Raw genomic sequence first — 23,862 nt, forward strand, 5'->3', positions numbered from 1 at the left:
CCTTTTACCACCACACAAGACATCCATATGCCAAAATTGGTCGAACAACTGTTGTGTAAATCCACTTTATATACTTAAGTTTGAGGCCCCAAGTTTTACCAAAGGTTCGTCGGCATTGACCGAAGGCCATGCAAGCTTTTTTGACTCTGAAATCAATGTGAGGTGTCCAAGAAAGTTTGGAATCCAGAACGACTCCGACATACTTTACCTGATCAGTTACATTAATCTCAGTGGCAAAAAGACGTCAAGGTAGAATTCCATCGCGGTTTCGTCTTTCCGTAAAAAGAACAATAGATGTTTTATCCGGGTTAACCGAAAGGCTATATGCGCGACACCAACTTTCGACTACCTGAAGAGCACTTTGCATCAGGTCGAATAGGGTGCTTATGCACATACCAACTATCAGAGCTAGATAGTCGTCGGCAAATCCATAAGTTGGAAAACCGCAATTATTGAGTTGCCTCAATAGCGTATCTGCTACGAGATTGGTGACAAGACTCCCCCTTGGGGACATCCGCAAACACTCGCTGCTTGACGCAATGTCGAGAAGAGATGTCGATTTTTGAGCAATTTGATGAATCCAATTGGTAATCATTGTAGGTAGCCCATGGTTTCGTGCGGCTTCCAATATGGCACCGAAAGACATGTTATCAAAGGCACCCTCAATATCCAAGAAAACACCCAAGCAGGATTGCTTCTGAGCGAATGCTTTCTCGATATCGTATACAACTTTGTGTAAAAGAGTCACCGTGGACTTTCCAGATTGCTAAGCATGTTGATTCACATGAAGAGGCATGTTTGCCAAATAAACATCACGGATGTGATGATCGATAATGCGTTCCAGACATTTCAGAAGAAAAGAGGTCAGACTGATTGGTTTAAAACTCTTCGCTTCTTCATAAGTACGACGCACGTCCTCCTTTCGGGATAAACTTTACAGTAATATCACGCCAGGATCTGGGAATGTACCCGGTAGCAAAACTGCTTACAAGCAGAACAGGGTAGATCCCATCCGCTCCTGGAGATTTGAAAGGAGAAAAACTATTAAGTGCCCATTGAATCGATTCAGTAGTTACGATACTGCGAGCCGAGGCCAGAGACTCGTAACTACAGTCGGGTCTCCTATTAAACGCATTCCTATAACGTGCACTCCTATTACGCTCACTCCTATAAGACACACCAGAACGTTATAGGAGACCCAGGGCTTATGGGATTTCATTACTTTAGGGGTGTCGTTGAATATCTCGTATGCCAAAAGAGATAGCACAGTACTGTCTTCGGCGAAGTTTCAGTGCTAAGTACGATCTACCTTTAGGAGTTGAGGATCATCCTTTTAGTTGAGAACTTGGCCGGTAGGGGCGCTTTTTCTGATTTGCACTATATGAACCATGAGGGATAAGAATGCAAAATTTTGTATCATATGATATCTCTAGATCCTGATGTTTTGGAAGGTTGGTGTCTTCGGAAGAGTTGTTCAGTAGCTCAAGGGCTGACATGCGGTGGTCATTCTGATACGGAATTATGCCACCAAGCGGCGCTAGTGGACATGGAATTTTTGTTTTGCGCATAGCTCAGTAGCCTGACCACTTAGAAAGATGGCGTCTTCGGCAAAGTTGCTCTGTATCACAAGGGCTAACATTATTTGAGCCGAAAGTTTCGAATTTTTGCCACTAGGCGGCGCTAGTGAGCAAATAATTTTTGTTTCACGGATAGCTCAGTAGCCTGATCACTTAGAAAGATGGCGTCTTCGGCAAAGTTGCTCAGTATCACAAGGGCTTACATTATTTGAGCCGAAAGTTTCGAAGTTTTGCCACTAGGCGGCGCTAGTGAGCAAATAATTTTTGTTTCACGGATAGCTCAGTAGCCTGACCACTTAGAAAGATGGCGTCTTCGGCAAAGTTGCTCAATATCACAAGGGCTAACATTATTTGAGCCGAAAGTTTCGAATTTTTGCCACTAGGTGGCGCTAGTGCGCAATGATTTTTTGTTTTGCGCATAGCTGAGTAGCCTGACCACTTAGAAAGATGGCGTCTTCGGCAAAGTTGCTCATTATCACAGGGACTAACATTATTTGAGCCCAAAGTTTCAAAATTTTCCCACTAGGCGGCGCTAGTGAGCAAAGAATTTTTGTTTTGCGCATAGCTGAGTAGCCTGACCACTTAGAAAGATGGCGTCTTGGGCAAAGTTGCTCACAAGAATCACAAGATCACAAGAACTAACATTATTTGAGCCCAAAGTTTCGAAATTTTGCCACCAGGCGGCGCTAGTGCGCAATGATTTTTTGTTTTGCGCATAGCTGAGTAGCCTGACCACTTAGAAAGATGGCGTCTTCGGCAAAGTTGCTCATTATCACAGGGACTAACATTATTTGAGCCCAAAGTTTCGAAATTTTGCCACTAGGCGGCGCTAGTGAGCAAATAATTTTTGTTTTGCGCATAGCTGAGTAGCCTGACCACTTAGAAAGATAGCGTCTTCGGCAGAGTTACTCAGTATCACAAGGATTAACATTATTTGAGCCGAAAGTTTCGAAATTTTGCCACTAGGCGACGCTAGTGAGCAAAGAATTTTTGTTTTGCGCATAGCTGAGTAGCCTGACCACTTAGAAATATGGCGTCTTCGGCAAAGTTGCTCAGTATCACAAGCACTAACATTATTTGAGCCGAAAGTTTCGAATTTTTGCCACTAGGCGGCGCTAGTGAGCAATGATTTTTTTTGTTTTGCGCATAGCTGAGTAGCCTGACCACTTAGAAAGATGGCGTCTTCGGCAAAGTTGCTCATTAACGCTCATTAACACAGGGATTAACATTATTTGAGCCCAAAGTTTCGAAATTTTGCCACTAGGAGGCGCTAGTGAGCAATGATTTTTTGTTTTGCGCATAGCTGAGTAGCCTGACCACTTAGAAAGATGGCGTCTTCGGCAAAGTTGCTCATTATCACAGGGACTAACATTATTTGAGCCCAAAGTTTCGAAATTTTGCCACTAGACGGCGCTAGTGCGCAAATATTTTTTGTTTTGTGGATTGCTCAGTAGCCTGACCAAAGTTGTTCAGTATGACAAGGGCTATCGATTTTTTTGGCATTGTCACGTTTAAGTAAAAGTGCCTAGAGAAAAATACATACATTATATTTTACATTCGAATAAAAGTGTGGCTAGTTTCCTAGTATTTTCGATGGATTGGGAGAATTTTTGATCAATTTTTTGATATGAGAAAGAGCGAGGGTCCGGGGAACCAAAGAAAAAATATGTATTTTTATATTTATTTCGTCATTGTATGAACTCCACATTTTCCAAGATATGGATTGGATAGAAATGAAGTTAGGTTGGAATGTCAGTCATTACTTATAAATTGGGAAATCAATTCGCTAATAATCTTAATGGGATAACTAGGACTGGCCTTATCTCTTCAGTTACACAACACTCTTGTTTGAATATTTTTATAATATAAACCTTCTTTTTCATAACGATAATTCAATTCTATAAAAAAAAACTTTTTCTCCCGATTTCTTCGTATATATAATACAGTAATGACCCGATTTTGTCTGCCCCCGATTTTTTCTAGGGATCTTGTATATTATTACGGTTCATATAAAAATATAAAAAAACGCTGTAAACATCAACAAAAACGTTTAACGAAGTCTATGGATGAGAATAAATATAAAAAGTAGTCGATTTTTTTCCGATTTTAGCTTTTTCCCGTTTTAGTCAACCCTATATGCAACATGGGGCTGACAAAATCGGAACATTACTGTATCTAGAAACTCTCAGCTCAAATAATGTTAGTGCTTGTGGTACTAGACAACTTTTCTGAAAACTTTTTTTTTCTAAATGATCAGGCTACTGAGCAATCCGCAAAACAAAAATTATTTGCTCACTAGCGCCGCCTAGTGGCAAAATTTCGAAACTTTCGGCTCAAATAATGTTAGCCCTTGTGATATAGAGCAACTTTGCCGAAGACGCCATCTTTCTAAGTGGTCAGGCTACTGAGCTATCCGCGAAACAAAAATTATTTGCTCACTAGCGCCACCTAGTGGCAAAATTTCGAAACTTTAGGCTCAAATAATGTTTGTCCTTGTGATACTGAGCAACTTTGCCGAAGACGCCATCTTTCTAAGTGGCATTGGCGTAGCAAGGATTTTTTTCTGGAGGGGGCCTAGGGGGGGCCTACCAAATTCTTATTTATTTCATAGAAGTAACGTCGTTCGCAATAATCGCCATTTTCACAATTTTCATAGTTTGCATAGATTTTATTTCTTTGTTATTTTGTCTGATATCACTGCACATCAGTGATATTTGTAAATTTATGTTTAAACTACGGAAAATATTCTTTCTTTTTCTAATCTAGTAAAAAAATAAAATTTCAAGATTTCTTCTAAAGAATTTACGTTGAATATTCCTTGTGATTCTTCAACAAAATTTCTAGATATTCAACCATGTGTTTTAAAGGATTCCTCTGAGAATTCCCACAAGGATTACTTCATGAATTATTTCCGTACGTTTTCACTGCTATCTCCGAGAACTCCATTACTAGTTTTCACTGAGTTCCTCCTGTGATTCCCACGGGAAATCATTTCCGGGATCAGTTATTGTTCAATATTTTTCCTGATGTTACTTTAGGCTTTCTGAGTTTTCCAAAACAAATCTCGAAGGATCTTCATCTAGATGCTTTAGAAATTCTTTTAAAATTTCTCCGAGAAGACTCTCTACGTGCTTTTTATAAATGATTTTCTGGAATTACTGAGGATTTCTTCGACAAATTCTAGGAATCTCACCACAATTAAACATTTTTTCGCAGAAAATTCTCTAAGTGTTTCTTTGGATCTTTTCTAAAATCCGTGAAAATACTCAGAAGTTACTCGAGCAAGTAGATGAGGGATTTCTTCAGAGAATTATATTACTGTGTCCTTATATAAAAAAGAGATCCATCCAATAATTTCCCAAAGATTCTTTAAATCAATCTTGGAGAAAATTTTTAGAAACTTTCCAACAAATTTGCTAAAGGATTTCGCAATTCATTCTTGAACTTCTCAAAAAATTATCCAGAAAATCCATCACGTATTCTTTCAGGTTCTAGAAATTACCCTGTATTTTTTTCCGAATTAATGTGCGATTCTTCCATATATAACATCTAGAAATCTATCTACTCTCCATTTCTGCTCTAAACATTACTCCAGAAATAACTCAATATTTTTTAGAGAAATCTTTAGAAATAACTTCACGAATCACTCCATATCCATATCTAATTTAAATCAGATACACATACAGACAAAATTTTTGGAAGAACTTCTTAAAAAATGGTTCGGTAATTTTAACCAGAATTAAATTTGGGAAAAAATACTAAATTCTTGTCAGAAATTTCAAGAATTCAACGAGGAATTTTTGAAAATTTTAACTGAAATTCCTCGCAAAAAAATCTAATGTGTTTTTTGAGGATTTACTTCAAAAACTCTTGTTTCATTTCAATACTTTTTACTTAAATTTTTACTGAATGTATTTGTTTCGAATACTTTTGCATAATTTCCGAAATTTGATGATACTATGGCAAACAGTTTGAAGTATAATCCAATTATTTCATACTTGCAGAAATTCCAAACGAAGATCTGACTTTCAGGAACCATAAGTATACAGATGGACACCGGAACAACGAAAACTTAGTGATAATTCATAATCTTTTCTCTAGATGTGAATGATTACTGGATAAATAAAACCTCTCTAACAAATTAAAAAAAAAACAAGGTTTCCAAGAAGTTCCATCGGAATCTTTATTAAAAATTATCCTTGAAATTTATCAGAATTCCTTGTCTGACCTCACCAGAAAGCTCTTAAGAATTCCGACTTAGTATTGAACATGAATTCAATCTCAGAATATGGATGCTGTTAATAATTGATAAAACTATTTCTAAAGAAATGTTTTGAAGAAGCTCCTTACGAAATACTTTATGTATATCTTAATAAATACCGTTACCCTTCTCAGTCATTTGATAAATATTTTTCCATAGTTTTTATGCTAATTTGTGCAGCAAACTGGGACTTTTCAACAAAATTTCTCTGTTCATTCAAAGGCAAGCGACATTTTCAAAACACTTTTCGTAGATGATTCTTGCAAGAATTTCTGACGTAATTTGCAATGTATTTTGGGAATATTTCTAAAGAACTTATGATGAACTTCGCACAAGCATCTATATAAATAAAAATGGAGTGGTGTTTGTATGTCACGAATAGCCATGAGAACGGGCTGTCGGGTTTTGAAAATTCTCCTATAGTTATGTTCCTTGAGGGTTCCAACGTGTTTGTGCGTATGAAAAGTTCAGGATATTCACTGAGAAAGGAGGAAATAAAAGAGAGTGGACAAAACTGTCATTTTGTATGAGACGTTTCATGGTGTTTTTCAACAGCCTACTTGACGGCGAGACGAAGTTTGCCGGGATTGCTAGTTTGTAATAAAATTGTTGGGAGAACTTTTGAAAGTAATTTACAGATACATTTTTAATATAATTTTCAGCGAAATAACTTAGTATAAGATTTGACAGAATTAATTAATTTATGGAACAAATTCGTGGGAAAACTATGAACTGTTTATAGTTCAATCCGGAAACATGCTTCGGAATCAATTTAAGAATAAAAAGTACACATAGAAGGAACGGTTGTCCTCCTGGAGGAATTCACATTGACAGTATGAACAAATCTCACAATATTATTTGACTAATTTCCAAGAGAATTGTGGCAAAAGCTGTGAAGCCACCTTTTGGTATTCCTTATAGAATTCGGTTATACTAAAATTCTTACAGGAATATCGAAGGGTGGCTTTAGACATTTTGCTACAAATTTATAGGAAACTAGTTAAATTATCTTGAAAATTTAAGCAAAATAAAAGAAAGAAATACCTGCTGGAATAAAACCAATGGTCCATTTTGTTATACTTATTCACACCAGTTTAAATTTTTGTCATCTTATCTGAAGGTTGAAATTCCTTGAAAACATTTGTTATGAATTTTCACCAAAAATTCCCGTTAACTACTGTCTAAGAAATTCCTTTAGTAATTTTGCTTATTTTTTCAATTAATGTGGATTTCTTCAGTCAATTCATATTAGGGTAATCATCATCACTGGAAACCTCAAGTCGGGCATTCTATAGAGTATAGAAACATGATTTTGCGCAAAGTTGCGTACTTTAAATTTTACAATTCTTGATTTTCTTCGATCATCCCTAGAAACTTATTCTATCTAGCTACAACTATAGACAAGTATAAGACGTGCAGGCAGAAATATAATAGTAAGCTTAGTGTAGAGGTTTGATGTTTGGAATGGATGCATTTCCCCTTAATATGTCACTGAAATTGTGAGTAGATTCTATGTTTAAGAAACAATTATGCTAATAAACATTGTTTAGATTTCTAGCTGATCAAAGACCATATAATTGTGTTTTTCTGCTGTAAGATTCGGTGCGATATCCAACGCCTCCCGCAAAACATAAGAAAAAGCATTGCTTGAATTATTAACAAAATACGAATTTTAAGAACCAAATTTCAAATAATTAGGCAATTACACACCTTGGTATTTTTGCAATGGAAACATTACGCTTATCACACAACAACAAGCTGGTCCTTGGGTTGTCGTGCGATTCACCGAAGTCAGAACCACCACGCTGATGCTGTCTACGACTAGCGAGGTTTTCCCACTATTGTTGTACAAAATAAAAGAACGTAGCTAATGGAGAGTTATTTTTGAATAATAAGAGTCATGTACATTGATTCAGAAAATGTTTATCAACGTTAAAATCATATAAATTGTACTTTTTTTATATTTATTTTATTTATCAGCATCCAAAATTCTGGAGGGGGCCTGGATCGTTCTGGGGGGGCCTGCCCCCCCTGGCCCCCCCTGTTCCTACGCCAATGCTAAGTGGTCAGGCTACTGAGCTATGCGCAAAACAAAAATTCTTTGCTCACTAGCGCCGCCTAGTGGCGAAATTTCCAATTTTTAGGCTCAAATAATGTTAGCCCTTGTGATACTGAGCAACTTTGCCGAAGACGCCATCTCTCTAAGTGGCTACTGAGCTATCCGCGAAACAAAAATTTTTTTCTCACTAGCGCAGCCTAGTGGCAAAATTTCGAAACTGTATGGTCAAATAATGTTAGCCCTTGTGATACTGAGCAACTTTGCCGAAGACGCCATCTTTCTAAGTGGTCAGGCTACTGAGCTATGCGCAAAACAAAAATTCTTTGCTCACTAGCGCCGCCTAGTGGCAAAACTTCGAAACTTTCGGCTCAAATAATGTTAGCCCTTGTGATATAGAGCAACTTTGCCGAAGACGCCATCTTTCTAAGTGGTCAGGCTCCTGAGCTAAGCGCAAAACAAAAATTCTTTGCTCACTAGCGCCGCCTAGTGGCAAAATTTCCAAACTTTAGGCTCAAATAATGTAAGCCCTTGCGATACTGAGCAACTTTGCCGAAGACGCCATCTTTCTAAGTGATCAGGCTACTGAGCTATCCGTGAAACAAAAATTATTTGCTCACTAGCGCCGCCTAGTGCCAAAAATTCGAAACTTTCGGCTCAAATAATGTTGGCCCTTGTGATACAGAGCAACTTTGCCGAAGACGCCATCTTTCTAAGTGGTCAGGCTACTGAGCTATGCGCAAAACAAAAATTCCATGTCCACTAGCGCCGCCTGGTGGCATAATTCCGTATCAGAATGACCACCGCATGTCAGCCCTTGAGCTACTGAACAACTCTTCCGAAGACACCAACCTTCCAAAACATCAGGATCTAGAGATATCATATGATACAAAATTTTGCATTCTTATCCCTCATGGTTCATATAGTGCAAATCAGAAAAAGCGCCCCTACCGGCCAAGTTCTCAACTAAAAGGATGATCCTCAACTCCTAAAGGTAGATCGTACTTAGCACTGAAACTTCGCCGAAGACAGTACTGTGCTATCTCTTTTGGCATACGAGATATTCAACGACACCCCCAAAGTGATGAAATCCCATAAGCCCTGGGTCTCCTATAACGTAGATTCCTATTACGCCCCCCAACCATGTGTCTAATTGGAGACCTGACTGTACATGAAAAGACATTTGGTTCATCCGTAGATGCTATGTCCACACATCCGGGGAAGTGTGTATTGAATAAACATTCTAAAACTTCTTCATCGGAAGAAGTAAAGTCACTATTAGGTAAGCGAATTTCGTTCACTTGGAAATCCTTAGATTTTGCAAGGATTTTGTTCAATGAGCGTTTTGTTCGACTCTGATCCAGCTGAACGGCGTCTGTTCCAAATCCTTCTACATTGTTTCCTGAGTCTAGTCAGATCGGAATTCTACCATGGGGTCCCTTTTGTATTCTTCACAGACCGCAGAGGACATGCTTCTTCAAAAGCTTCCATAATGTAGGATGTTGCAGTATCAACGGCATCATCCAGATCACTTGGATTTTCAATGGACGGAGAATATCCATGAAATTTGGTCGCAACCAATTCAGTGTAGAGTTCCCAGTTTGTTGACCGGGGATTCCTAAAACGTAAAGTCTGCGCAGTTACATTTGAATGTTCAAAGAAGATGTAGCGATGATCAGATAATGATTCCTCATCTGATACATACCAATTCGTCAACTCGTGACTAATTCTATTCGAGCAGAGCGTTATGTCTAACACTTCTTCTCTATTAGATACCATGAAGGTTGGGCGATTGCCTATGTGAGGTAATCCAAGGTCTGTACTACTTGAGCATTCCATCAGACTGGAGCCTCTCAAATTGATATCTGAGCTGCCCCAGATGCTGTGATGAGCATTGGCATCACTGCCCACGATAAGCGGAAGGCCTTTTGTTACACAGTGTACGACAACTCGTTTGAATTCATCCGTTGGGGATGGTTCATCATGTGGTAAATATACCGAACAATAGACGTATTTCCTGTTGAGGTCACCAACAGAAACATCGATTGTGACAACACATACATCTCTGGTAGTTAACTCAGAAATGAGTGTAGCAACGATTGCTTTATTAACGAGCACACATGCGCGGGGCATGGAACGCGAGTTTGCCATTTCAGGTTTGCTGAAAGTAGCAAATACTGGGTCCACAAGGTTGCCTAGATAGAAGTTCCCTCTACGAAAGTAGGGTTCTTCAACTAGCGCAACTTGGGCTGTACCATTTTGCATGAGTCTGCAAAGATTGATCGTTGCTGTTCTTTTATGCTGAAGATTGATCTGAGCTAACCTAACCGTAGCCATTACCCAAACTGGTTCTCCGACATTACCCTGAAAACCATTACCCGGAATGCAATTTACCGGAAGACCATTACCCGGAAAACCATTTACCGGAATGAACCATTTACCGGAAAACCATTACCCGGAAGGACCATTTACCGGAAAAAATATATCTCCATTTCTCGACTTTTTTCATTAACGACCCATTCCGGGTCATTCTAGAAAAAAGTCATCTGATATTCACCCTTCTTTATTTGGTTGGCGGTTCTTTCGAGTTCCACCGATCTAGGCATTTTTGGCAAAATGTGCTTAGTCGAAAATGACCAAATATCTTATTATTTTGATTGCTAAATGTTCTTTCTTGTTTATTACACTGGCATTGAATTCGGGGTACAGACATTCAGAATTATAACATTCGGAGAAAAATGGCAATCAAATTCAAAGAAAAAGTAGATCTATTGAGGTTCCAAAGATGGACGTTACAATGGCCAATAGTGTCCCTTCTCTCAATCATCAAGGCACTCTTCTTGATTTTTTTAGCTTTCCCCAAACCATAAAGCTGACATGAGAATTGAACTGCTGTATGTTGCTTCCCTCGCAAGATAAGTGTTTTTTTATATTTTGGTCAATATTGAAATTTGATTCTGATCTGTTCTAACGTAAAGGAATAAGAAAACTATCATAACTCCAAACATTTTAAATGTTGAGTTGTTCCATTTACTCAAATGGAACCTACCTTATTTGTTAAGCTTTTTTCGATTTCGATGTATAATGATGGTACCTTCCAAGTGGTCTCGGACATAAAAGAAACTTAATAATTATTTTCATTCTTTCTATCCTTGCCTGTAATATTTAGTTTTATAGCCTAAATTTGAAGACATAGTTTTCCGATCTATATAAGGCGATTCTTTTCTAATTAGGTCGCCAATAAAATTACATGTTCAATCAAATTTTGGTATCGAGATATTCGTTCATAGCTTAAGGTTTACGATGCGGCAAAGTGAAGTTATTCAGTAAGATCAAGCTGAGGTTGGTAGAATTGAATACCATCGGTTCAAAATTATTTCTGGATGACAAATTTGACAACGTTTCAGAGCTAGAGTACTTACATACTTGTCAAACTATGAACGAATGCAAAAATGGCCGGTTGACATAGGCTCTCAGCTATTAACTGTAGAAATGCTCCTAGATAGAACAGCTGAGAAGCAGGTTTTGTCTCAGTTGAGTCGTAACGCTAGCAAGAAGAACAACATATAGTGTTTATGGAAACCGAGGGAGTCGAGAATGTCCATGGTTAGCGTGACATAATCTGTGCTGCGCATCAATGAAAGATCATCGAAAATGGAAGATTTGGCTTTCCGGGTAATGGTGCATTCTGGTAAATGGTACATTCCGGTAAATGGTTTTTCCGGGTAATGATACATTCCGGTAAATGGTCTTCCGGTAAATTGTATTCCGGGTAATGGTATTCCGGGTATTGGTATAGAATCCCCAAACTAGGCCGGACTAAGCATTTTGCAATCTCACCACGAAAAAGACCAGCACCGAAGAAACCAGATCGGTATCTATTTAAAGTCGCCAAAGGCGAAAGAGCACAGAATACACTGTGTAAAACGCATAATGCGAAACCATATAGGTGATAATTTAAATTAAATGTCAACATATTCATAATCCCACCCTTATTAAGCCTCAGGATAGAGACTGAAGAAGGGCAGCCGATTATCTCGGAGAAACACAAGGTCACCTGCACCATTGCTCCGGGATGCACAGGAAGGGCTCAATACTGTGGAAAGCGCCCTGGTACCCCACAGGCTCCGTTAGCGGTTAGGTTTTATTTAGACCCCCCTAAGCATTCATTCGTAGGCACGGTACGCATCACACCATGAATTAGGGGTCACTAAGATTACATAAGATTCAGTGGCGCGGGAAGTGGGTAGGACAAGTAGGACATGTACTACGCACGAAAACACCTGGGTAGGACAGTCAAAGGATTGTCCTACCCACGATTCAACAAAACAAAACATTAGATCAGCAAAAGCACGATTAAGATTTTCCATTGTATTCTCATGCCTTGTAAAGTATGACATGGTTTGTACATGATCCCCAAAAGTTCTGACTAGTAAGAAGAACGATTGAGGATATCTGTAATCTAAATCATGGGAAATTAACTGTAATCATTGCTACAAGAAACTTCTTCAACTATTAGAAAAACAAATGGCGCAACCCTTCATGGCATTTCTGAATAAACCAATAAATGGTTTCTCAAATATATTGGCCGTAGATATATTAAATACTCTGTATATGTTCTGAGGCAAATTGCCGTGAGTATTCCTGGAAGTAATTCTTGAGAAGTTTCTGGAACATCCATAGACTGTTATAAGATTATTGAACGATCTTAGAATGAAGTAATGGGTTAATCTAATACCACCGTGTTATAAACAGCACGATTGCGATGTTGCTTGTGATTTCTAAAAGTGCGATATCTCTTGATTCAATTTATCACAGCATTGCTGAATCTCTTAACTATTTTAAAGAGCAATTCCTATAGAACTCTTACAGCATACTGTCTAGAAGTTCTTGGTTGATTCAGAATTGTCGTAGAATTTTTTGGAAGTAATTCTTAGTTAATTCCTTAAACATTATTCGATCAAATTCCTACTGATATTTTGCGGATTCATTCATAGAAATTATCCAGCAGATAAGGCTGATTTTTTGCAGAATTGTTCAAGAAATTTCAGAGAAACATTTGTTGAAGTTTCTGCGCGATGAAGCATTTTTCAAGTATCTTCAGTTTCTCCTGAAGATTTTCGCGAAAAGCCAGGTCATCTCAGCGCAAAAAAATAAATAAATATTCACAGAATTTTTCCTGTTCATCCATTTGTTGTCTAGAAATAAATGAGAAAATTCGAACATTCACACACGTAGTAAAGGCAAGATACCTCTTCTTTTAACGGAAAGTCTTTAGAGTATCTATTTCGACCAAAATGGTCTCTTTTCCTTATTCTGTTTGCAATGAATCCTGATGCAGAATTTTACAGGCTCCAAAAAACTTTCAGAAACTATAACGGGTTCAACCAACGGACTTTTCAGGATTTTCATCTCAGATTTCCCGCTTCAGGAATTATCTTATCAGGAGTTTTTTTTTATATATTTGACACCGTCTTGGATTCCTTTAATATCCCACAGACTGTTCTTATTGTCTAACATTCTTAATTCTAAGTTTAAAAATCGTCTTGGACACGTTGAAATTAAATTGATCGTTTACATCATTGAAGCACTGGATGCAGCTAGTGAAGGGACTGTTTTGACCGTAACTGGTGCGGTGTGCACCCATCGTTAAGAGATATCTTCCACGTAAATTTCGGCTCGGTGCAAAGAACATTACATCGTTGAGAAGAGAAGAGCAGTCAATGTTTCCGGTTATGCGGTCAAATACGAACATTTGTTTCAGCTCAGTTCGTCTTCGTGAAAGTGTATCGAGATCGATCAGTTTGCAGCGGCTCTCATAATGAGGAAGATTTTGCGGATCACTCCATGGAAGCGATCTGAGGACGTAACGAATTAAGCTTCGCTGTACTTTCTCAATGCGAATTTCCAGTGTTGTATGGCAAGGCGACCAAACACATGCAGTATGTTCCAGAATGCTACGCACCAAAGAGCAATACAAAGTTTTCAACGTGTACACTTCGTGAAATAATTGTGAATTACGCCGTACAAAACCAAGAACTGAGAACGTTTTGGCAGTTATGATGTTGATATGTTCGTTGAATTTTAGCTTACTATCAAAGATGACACCCAAGTCGTTAATCGCATTGACACGGTCTAAGCAAATACCATTGATTTCGTATTCAAATGGAAAGCAGGATGGGCGTCGTGTGAAAGTGATGGTTTTACATTTGCTCATGTTTAGCTACATGCCTATTTCTAGAGATTTCTCTACCATTTCTCCCAGAAATCCTATCAGCAATTTTTCAAAGGATGCTTAGAAGAATATCTCCAGAATTTGCTTCAGGAAATCCTTGAGGACTCCAAAGCTACTACCTCCAGTAATTTCCTCAGGTATTACTTTGATTTGTTTTTTTCCAAAACTGTCCTTGAATTTCCTCCAGATTCTTCACTAATCCTTCAACCGAATAATCCACTTGTTAGTTTTCAAGAAATCCTGCAAGAATTTCTCCACCTGCTCATGTGGATTTCTTCAAGAATTCATCCATATTTCCTTCCTGATAACCAAACTTTCTTGAGGAATTCTTTGAATAAGTCTATTTTTTTCTAGGAATTGTTCCATAATTTCATCCAAGTATTACTCCTACAGTTTTACCAAACATTTCTTTAAAAAATCTCCAAAAATTCTCATGCAATCTGCAAAAGTTCATTTAAGTCTTCACACCAGTTTATACTACAACAATTTTTACAATATTTTCTCCGATTATTCCACAAATTTCTATAGAGTGTCCAACGTTTTTCTAGAAATTTCTTTAGAAAATCCTGCAGAATACTATCCCGAGATTCGATTGACTTTTTTATCACCTTAGCGAATTATCTAAGAAATCTTCTAAAACTTCTTTAAGATTCCAGGAGTTATTTTAGAGATTCTTGTTCATTAAGGGTGACTTCAAAACCTACCCATGTTTTGTGAGAGGTTACTAAATAAGTTTTTTTTAGGAAAATAACTCACTGTTTTATTCTTCAGAAAAAAATTCTTGGCATTTCCCTGGATACATTCTTGGAAGTATTCCTGACAAAAACTTTCGTTTTGACCGGGTATCTTGAAAAATTTCTCGAAGATTTTTTGGAGGAATTTATATGATTTCTGAAATATTTTTTAGAGAAGTTACATTTCTGTTTCAAAATCCTTTTTGGCTAGAGGTCTTTAATTTCCTATTTTTAAGGCACTCAGTCGCTACCAGCCTGACGAAAAGCTTTCTTAGTCTTGTGGTAAAGGCTGTCATGGAATTTAGGGATTAGAGGCAAAATGATGTCAGTGACCTGATTTTGTGATAACTGCTCTGAAAATTTTTCAGCAATTTTTCATTCTATAATAATTGTATGGTAGTAAAACAGAACAAACCTGTCTTGAAGAACTGTGCTATTTTTTAGTTGAGCGGAAAAGTCACCTGAAAATATCGTTAGAACGATTAGAAACAGAAGAATTTCCTCAACTTAACTATATTTAAAGGGACCGAAATGTCACTTACACCGCTTTGTGTTTAAGCCCCTTAAATATAGTATCTTTCAATTTCCAGCCCAGGGTCGTAGCTTCACAGCACACAAAAAAAAATTGCTAATGTTTGTCCTACCCATGGTTCCGATCGTTGACGCGCCTCTGATAAGATTACATATTACTTTATAACATCATTTAATAACAATAATTTCTTAAGCTTCCTTGGTTTCAGTTAATTTTTTTGTTTTGTTTTCCTTTCAATCAAAGTTATATACCGTTTTGATTCATATTACGGACACTTGAGGCCTCAGTGAAGTATAACCGATTGAAAAGCTATAAATTGAAACATAATGTACGATTCCTGGGTGTTATCAGGCTTTCAAAATACGTTAATTCCAAACGGTGGGCAAAGATTCGAATTCCACAGCTTGAATTACCTAAAATAAATAGAAATTAATGGTCTTTCCATGATTCTTATTCCGGACACAACCTCACTTTTGCTTCATTTCACGGACACCTTGTTTCGAATTCCGGACAGCTCACGAAAAGCATAACTTTAATAGTTAAATTATAAATTAAACTCCCGCATTCGTAAGAGAAACGTCAAAACTAGTTGAGCATTATAAGTTTTCTTGGATTGATATTTTATATTAATATTGAAACGTGCCCGAAAGATGGGAACTTTAGAACGGGAAATTTTGAAACATTTCAATTGAAACAATTGAAATGGCGGCCGGATTTCTTTGACTATCTGAACAACTTTACCGAATACTCGAACTTGCTATTTCATCCAGATCACAATACAGAACTAGCTTAAAATTTTCAATTTCATATGGTAACTGCCGCCACCTAGTAACAAAGTTACGAACTAAAATGTTTGCCAACCTGATTTCCTTGACTTTGTCGAACTTGCTATCTTATCTGGAACATGAGATAGATGCTAATTTTTACATGCTCACTAGCGCCACCTAGCGACAGAATTTTGAACCAAATGTTCTGTCTTCCGGATATCCTTGGCTTTCTGAACAACTTTGCCGAAGACTCATACTTTCTATCACTTGTGGATCACAAGATAGAACATGCTTAAAATGCACAATTTAACATACTCACTAGTGCCACTTAGCTTTGCTGACGACCGCACTATTATAGATAATCATTTCAGGGTGATTATTCATTATTATCCATTATTCTTTCTTCAATTCATCTGCCTTGTTCGACTTGTTTCTTTCAGTCTAATTAATTATTTCTGACTTTTTTTCGTTAATTATCTATTTCTTGTTTTCATTTCTTCTTCAGTCTGTACTTCAATCTTCTTCTTCATTTTATTTTTATTTCTAATGCTTTTCACATTATTCGTTTCATTCTTTTTGTTCATTCACGTTTTCTTAAAATTGTTCTCATTTAATATTTTTCCGTTCTTTCGTTTCATTTTTTTCTAATCGTTCTTTGTCTTACTGCCAATCTGTTAGTTAATGTGTTTAACCGTTTAAGGCCCTTCTATTCTATTCTAACCAATTTGAAAATAAGCATTCTACGCCCACTTCCCGCTGCACATTTTAAACCTCTCAAACCTCACGTCGGGTCGGAAGTTGTTTTCCTTCTATCAGCTTTCGCCATGACCTCCCACATGACCCGATATTGTACATTACCCCGACGCCTTCGGTACACAAAAATGCAAATTTAGATTACTCCCTGAAATCCCCACAAACTACGTGTACTCTGCACAGTTTATCGCCTCTTTCCTAATCGCTTTCGGTGCCGAAGAAAGGGAAGTCTTTCCGTTCGAGCACAAGCGCCTCCTTCAGGTTGGTGAAAGTTTCAAAAGCTTCGCCCGTCGTTTGTCTCGCTGAGATTCTGGAAAAATATTTGGCGAGATTTTTCCATCCAAACAAGTTCAACCGAAAAGGTCGTATCCTAAGTATATTGATTTTTCGCCCCTTCGCATTGTGTTTTTACCCCCGCGAGGGAGTGGAATGATATTTTAAAATTCCTTTGCTTCGGGCATACAAGGCAGTCATTGAGGCAAGGCGATCGTGGGAAGATGAAATTCAATTAATTTTCTTTGCACGAGGGTTTTGGGAGGAAAAAAAGGACTCTTGACTTGCTGAGCGAAGCATGTGGGAAGCCGACATCATTATGTGAAGTGGGCTAGTAGGCGTCTAGTCAGGCTGAAGTTTTCGCTGATTTTCATAATACGATACTCCACAGTAGGCGGATGTAGAGTAGAAGGAAAGAATACACTTATGTTACATTGGGGCTTTACGTAATGACTATAATAAAACCGTTTCCCTAAATTACTAAGAAAATCACAAAGGTCTGAACTTTATCGTATATTGTAATGACCAGCTGGATAGAGCATGTAGTGAAGTTGCTATCATCATTCATAGGCGTATAAAACATCATTTTTTTTCGTCATTTGAAATCAAAGTTTTTTTTTACAAACACAGTTTGGTAAATACACTTCCATAGCTACCTATTTTTTTTTTTTGTTTACCGAGCGTTCAGCTGTTGAGATTTCGGTAAACAGATTACCGACTTCGGTGATTTGAGCTGAGTGTGTACGTTTTATGTGACACAAAAACTATCAACTGATCCGTGATCAAACGTCAACATTCCACCGCAAAATCGCTAGTGTTTGGAGGTGATTTTAACCTCCAAATTGCCAAATCACCTCCAAAACATCACCTCCAAGTTAGTTCTAATAACCTCCGTTATATGAAATATGGTGGCGCATCGATCGTCGCAAGTTTATCGTTAAACAGTCAATAAAAGTGTTGAAGGAACGTTCTACTTGGTCTTATTGATGTGTATGTTTTTTTTAGATATTTGTGTAATACATTTTAAACTAAAATACGGTCAGAAATTATCCGATTCCGCTGATTTATTGGACTTATTGCCTGCATCAAACTCACCCCTCAGAATATAATAAGTCAATATTATGATTGGAATGATCTTATAAAAGAATTAAAAAAGCTAATGATATCATGCTTTGGATTTCACGTTACAGTTGTTCACAAGACACATAAAACGTCCAGCCAAATCAAAAACCGCCAACATGCGAAGCCACGAGATGACCGTAGAATGGAAAGGGGCACGACACCTTCCCTTAAACGGTTTCATGCAAAAGGCAATGAGAGCGGGGGGCAAATCAATTACTCTTCAGTGGAACCCGACCGATCGATGTAGGTAAATTAGAAACAATTTGTTAAATTGATTCGAGACTTGTTATAAGTAAGAGCAACGCTGCAACGTCGTCGTCGATGTCGTGAGCGATGTAAATTATTCATGAGCTGATAGATGCAGCCCACTACCAGGGTACCTACGTAAGGATGAAAGCTGTGTTCACAAGTTTAGCGTCAACGAGCTTCACGGCGCACCGGTTCCTGCTTCATATGCAAGTGTGATTCTTGCATCAAAAATGCAGCAAAAGTTCTATTGAAATATTAAACGCTCCGAAACAAGGTTGAATAATTTCATAATTTCGATTCTGTGTACGAGGAAGTTTTGCTTCCTGATCAATGTTGGCCAATCGTCTACATTTCAGGTGCTGATGGATGTTACATACGTTCACGGAGAACAAAATATGAAACTTTCAGTAGACATATATAGCTTAGTTATACAGTTTTTGATTTTTTTTCCAAAGTTGTCAAATTTTGTTTCCACATGGTAGCATGAAGTTTTCTAAGATTTTTTCAGATGGGTCGAGTATTCAAATAATGAGAATCGAAAAAAATTACAAAAATACAATGTTGTTCATTGAAAGACGGTTAACAACGTTAACAATTTTTTAAAACTTTCAAATATTTTTTTGAACTTTTCCGGGGTTCAAAGTTTATTGGAAATTTATGTTTTGGAGTCAGTTTTTAACGAATAATCTGAAAATGAAATAATCTCAACTCCAATTGTAAATATTGAATACATCGAATAGGAAAAAGATCCAAGATTATTAAAATTTATTTCAAAATTTTCAAATAAATATGTATTGAATAATTTTATTCCTGAATTTTGACATTCCCCAGCAACCCATAACTAAAAGCATTGCTGTTAGATGTCAGAATATTTTAAGAATTTTATCTAACTAATACAGTCAAAAACTTTTTGATTAAATCTATTTACTGTGTTTATTGTCTGTATTGAACTGATAAAGTTCTTTAAGTGTGCGCTTTGAATGTGGTTTCCTGCGAGACAAGCAAACAAGCAACGGTTAGCACTCGTGGACCATGGACCGATGCACGAGTTCATTATTTGACGTTTCAGCGGTGCCGTGTTATTTACGTCACCATGGCAACGAATGAATTCGGCACCGCTCAAACTTCAAATTAGTGAACTCGTGCATTGGTCCATTGCACAAGTTTACTATCTGACGTTTGAGCGGTGCCGTGTTATTTACGTGACCATGGCAACGAATGAATTCGGCACCGCTCGAACGTCAAACTAGTGAACTCGTGCATTGATCCATGGACAAATGCATGAGTTCATTAATTTGACGTTTGAGCGGTGCCGTATTCACTCGTTGCCATGGTCACGTAAATAACACGGCACCGCTCAAACGTCAACGAGTGAACGCGTGCATTGGTCCATTCGCAATACTCAAATATTTGTCAAATTAACATTATATTCATGACATTTAGCAGCCATCCTTTAATCTGATCCCAAGTTACGCTTATAAAGGCCCGAACGCAATGACAGCAAAACGGCAACGGAAGCAGAACTGGTTCAGCCAGAATGAATCACATCATGTCAATTGGGTCCTAAAATTTTTAATGAAATCTTGGTTTTATTTAATAACACGAAAAAGCATGTTACTGTAACTACTTTAGCAATTTTTCCCGCTCAAATAATGGCTATATCATGTTTAAACTTTAATTTAAAAATTTGGTCCATAAATGAACCTTGACACTTTTGATCATGTTTGACGTTCACTTAGTCGACAAAAACACCACAGGGGTTTTAGTTCGACCACTGGGGTTGTTCCTATCTGACATTTCGTAAGGGACACGGAAAACAAAATACACCAAAAATTTGAGTTTAAGCCAAAGGATGTGACAAAATCTAAAAAAATGTGTTTTGGGCTTAAACCAACGGAAAACATTAGAAAATTGAGTAAACATGTGTTTTTGGCCTAAACTTAAGCGTTTGGCACTAAAATTGGGACAGTGCTTTAGGACCCTATTGGCCTGTCGACGAATGAAAATGTACAGTTCATGCTAGTAAACCAATTCCGTTTCCGTTTCCGCTCTGCCATAGGCTTGATAGTAGGGACGGTGATTTTGTACCCATTCGTGCACCGACGGAGCGATGATGAGTTCTTTCTATATATTTCACTATCGTTTCCAACAATCTCTAACCGTTTCCTTTAGCAAATTTACCAGGGATTCTTTAATTATTCCTCAACCAATTTTTCCAGAAATATCTTCAGAGAATCCACCAGCAGTTTTACCTGTAATTCCATCAAAAATTTAACAAAAAATCCATCTAGAGATTGTACCAGGATTTGTACTACAGGGATTCCATCAGGAATTTTACCAGGAATTCCTCCAGGTAACCCTCTTGGAATATCTTTAGGAATTCTACCAAATATTCTTCATGATTCCACAAATTTCAAGATTTAGTCCAGTGATATAACAAGAAATTTATGTAAGAATTCCTTTAAAAATTCCTTCCGAAAGTTCACCTGGAATTCCTCATGGGATTTCATCGGGAGTTCCTACAGGGATTTCATCAGTGATTCCTCTGAGAATCAGGAGTTCTTCTTCTTCTTGGCGTTACGTCCTCACTGGGACAGAGTCTGTCTCTCAGCTTAGCTTTCAAAGTTGCCATTTTCGCATTCGTATATCGTGTGGCAGGTGTGATGATACTCTATGCCCAGTGAAGTCAAGGAAATTTTCATTTCATCAAAAGATCCTGGACCGATCGGAAATTGAACCCAGACACCTTCAGAATGGCTTTGCTTGGTAGCTGCGGACTCCGTGGAGCCGTGTGGTTGGCTAAGGAAGGCCTCTAGAACCAAGAGTTATTCTAGGGAACTGACCACGATCTCATGCGGGTATTCCATCAGGAAAACTTCTAAAGCTAAGTATGCTGTTTCGCTCAAGAAAAGTAAAAATTTCTGCGGAAGAAATGGTCAAGAAATTTCCTGCAGTGAGCTCCATTTGAAATGACATTTCTTGTCAACTGCATACTGCGATCAAAGAAAAATGCTTTTCTTGAGCATTTCTTGCGAGAAATTTTCCACGCATCGAGATAGGCGATTACTTTTCTGTTGAAGTGCATACTTCGCTTAAATATTACCTAAATCATAAATTTCACGAATGATTCATTCAGGGTTTTTATCAGGACTCTCTCTAGGGATTCCATCGGAAGTTCCTCTAGGAATTCCTTCAAGAGTTCTTCTGGAGATTTCATAAGATGTTTGTCTAGGGATTCCATCAGGAATTCCTCCAGAGATTCGATCAGGAGTTCTTTCAGGGATTCCATCTAAAACTCATCCAAGGATTTCATCGGAAGTTTCTCCAGGGATTATATCAGGAGATGTTTCAGAGATTCCACCTGTAATTCCTCCATGGACTCTGTCGGTAGTTGCTCTAGGAATCCCATCAGGAGTTCTTCTCGGGATTTCATCAGGAATTCCTCCAATGATTCCATCAAGAGTTCCTTCAAGAATATTCTTTCCAATTCTTCCAAGGATTTCTTCAGGAGTTCCCCCAGGGATTTCACTAGGAGCTCCTGTAGGGATTCCATCAGGAGTTCATCTAGGGATTTCATCACAAGTCGCTCCAATGATTAGGAGTTTCTTCAAGAATATCTATAGATATTCTTTCAAGGATTCCATTAGAAGTTCCTTCAAGGATTCCATCAGGAATTCCTATAGGGATACTATCAGGAATACCTTTAGGGCTTCCATCAGAGTTCTTCTGGGGATTGCATCAGGAGTTCCTCCTGATTTCTTATTGAGATTCCACCTGAATTGCCTCCAAAGATTCTATCAGGAGTTCTTCCAGAGATTATATCAGTGAATTCCTTGAGGAATTCCATCAGGACTCCTTCTAGTGATATTATAAGAAACTCTCCTAGGGGTTCTTACAGGAGTTCCATCAGGAGTTCCTTCAGCGATTGCAACTGGAACTCCTCCAGGGATTCCATCAGGAATAACTCTAGCAATTCCATAAAAAGTTTCTCCAGTGATTCCATCAGCAGTTTCTTCAGAGATTTCTCCTGGAATTCTTCCAGAGATTCTATCAAGGGTTCCTCTAGGGATCCCATCACTAATTATTCTATGAATTTAATCAGAAATTCCTCCATTGATTCCACCAAAAGCTCCTTCAACATTTAGGATTTCCTCCAAGGATTTCATCAGGAGTTCCTCCAGGGATTCCATCAAGAGTTTCTTCTGAGAATTCACACGGAATTCCACAAGAGATTCTATCAGGAGTTCCTCTAGAGATCATATCAGGAGTTCTTAGAGGAATTCTATAAATACTTCTTATAAGAATATCATAAAGACTTCCTCTATAGATTCTAGCTGGAGTTTTTTCAGGAAACTTATCAGGAATTCCTCCAGGAATTTCATAAGGAGTTCATCTAGAGGAGTCCCTTCAATGATTCTATCAAGAATTCCTCCAACAGTATCTTTATATTCCTCTAAGGATTCCATCAGGAGTTCCTCCAGAGATTCTATCAGAAATTCCAATAGGGATTCTATCAGGAGAGTTCTTCTAAGGATTTAATCAGGAGCTCCTTCAGGAATTCCATCAAGAGTTCCTTCAGACATTCCAGCAAGCATTTTTTCCGAGATTCTATTAGGAGATCTTCCACAGTTTATATCGGGAGTTCCCCTACGAATTCTATCATGACTTCTTCTAGGGATATCATAAGGAATTTCTCTAGGCATTCTATCAGGAGTTCCAACAGGAATCTTTTCAGGAATTCCTCCAGGGATTTCATCAGGAGTTCCATAGCGATTCCATAGGGAGTTCTTCAAGGGATTTCATCAGGAGTTCCTTCAATGATTTCATCTGGAGTTCCTGCAAGAATATCTTTAGGAATTCCTACAAGGATTCCATCAGGATTTCCTCCGGATTCCATCAGGAATTCCTTCAGGAATCATTATTCAATTCTTCAGAAATTTTAACAGGAGTTCGCTCTAGAGATTATATCAGAAGTTTCTTCGGATATTTCACCTGGATCCTCCAAGGATTACATCAGAAGAATCTTCTAGGGATAACATCAGGAACTCTACTGGGAATTACATCAGTAGTTCTTTTAGGGATTTCAAAAAGAGTTCTTTCCAGGGTTTTCATTAGCATTTCCTTTAGACATTCCACCTGGAATTTCTTCTAGGATTCTATCAAGTGTTTCTGTAGGGATTCCATCAAGAGTTCCCCTGAGTTTTTCAATAGGAGTTCCCAAGGGATTTCATCAGGAGTTCTTCTAAGAATTTTATCAGGAGTTCCTATAGGGATTCAATTAGGAGTTGCTACAGGGAAAACAA

Source organism: Aedes aegypti, chromosome 1, assembly GCF_002204515.2.
Source record: "Aedes aegypti strain LVP_AGWG chromosome 1, AaegL5.0 Primary Assembly, whole genome shotgun sequence".
In the NCBI taxonomy this organism is placed as follows: Eukaryota; Metazoa; Arthropoda; class Insecta; order Diptera; family Culicidae; genus Aedes; species Aedes aegypti.